The sequence below is a fragment of the Octodon degus genome, unplaced genomic scaffold (genome assembly GCF_000260255.1).
Source record: "Octodon degus isolate 3935 unplaced genomic scaffold, OctDeg1.0 scaffold00052, whole genome shotgun sequence".
NCBI classification, from domain to species: domain Eukaryota; kingdom Metazoa; phylum Chordata; class Mammalia; order Rodentia; family Octodontidae; genus Octodon; species Octodon degus.
In genome coordinates this window covers 4,210,358-4,211,344 of record NW_004524628.1, presented here as the reverse complement: position 1 = coordinate 4,211,344, position 987 = coordinate 4,210,358, and the positions used below count along the sequence as shown (strand labels likewise).

At 45.9% G+C, this 987-nt stretch overlaps 1 protein-coding gene across 1 annotated transcript in view; it reads right to left on the bottom strand.

The window, feature by feature from the left end:
- Cnnm4 (cyclin and CBS domain divalent metal cation transport mediator 4) overlaps positions 1–987 on the bottom strand; it is a gene marked incomplete at its 5' end in the record, with an annotated part of 49,716 nt that overhangs the window by 33,207 nt on the left and 15,522 nt on the right. The window lies entirely within an intron of this gene.

The window sequence follows — 987 nt, the reverse complement described above, 5'->3', positions numbered from 1 at the left end:
GCTTGCCAGGGAAGCGCTTATTCCACTGAGCCATCTCCCCGGCCCCCACTTTTTTAAAAATTTGAAACAGAGTATCACTATAGTTCAGGCTGGCCTTGAACTCAGTATGTAACCTAGGCTGGCCTGGAACTCCTGGCGATCCTCCTGCTTCAGCCTCTTGAGTGCTGGGATTACAGGCATGCACCACCATGCTTAGCAACAATTGCAATTTCAAAAACCAAAGCTTGAATATACAACTTCACAGCTATCTCAAAACATGATCAAAAACTTTGGGCAAGAGCTTCTCTCCAATTCTTCAAGGACTGCTACTACATTTTTTGGCTTCAGGCATTTCTTCACATTCCACTTTAATAATCTTCAAAAGGCTATCTCCTCTACCACGGTTTTTTTAGGAACATGTAACATTTCAACAAAGCATAATGATTTATCTCTCCCTGCCAGAGAAATCTCCTCAAATTGTTTGTGAGCTGTCTGGCCTTTAAAGTTTTCTAGTACTTGTCAGAAAAGAAATGGGCTAACCCTGCCTTCAGCACTGGTTTTTAAAGCCTGCATCCACTCCTCACAAAATCGATCCTGCCTGCAGACCAGAGGCTGCGAGCTGCTGCAGTCGGTGACCACAGACTTACGCCGCTCCTCCAGCGTGGCTGTGCGCAGTGATGTCACGATGCCTTTAAGAATGTGTCCTTGAAGACTGGCCACACTCCGAAGCCTGCTAATGCCTCTCTTCGTTTTTCCTGATTCTTGTTTTGCTTTGTTCTATTTTGTTTTGTTGAGAAAGGATTTCACTGTGTGGCTCAGGCTGGCACTGAACTCACGATGTAGCCCAGGCTGGCCTCAAAATGACAGTGATCCTCCTGCCTCCTGCGTGATGGGATTACACGGGTGGGCCACCATGTCATTGAGTCTTTAACCTCAACAGGAGTATATAACTCAGAGCAACATGGGGCAGAAAGGTAAATTTCTCTCCAATGGAATGATGCATTAGCG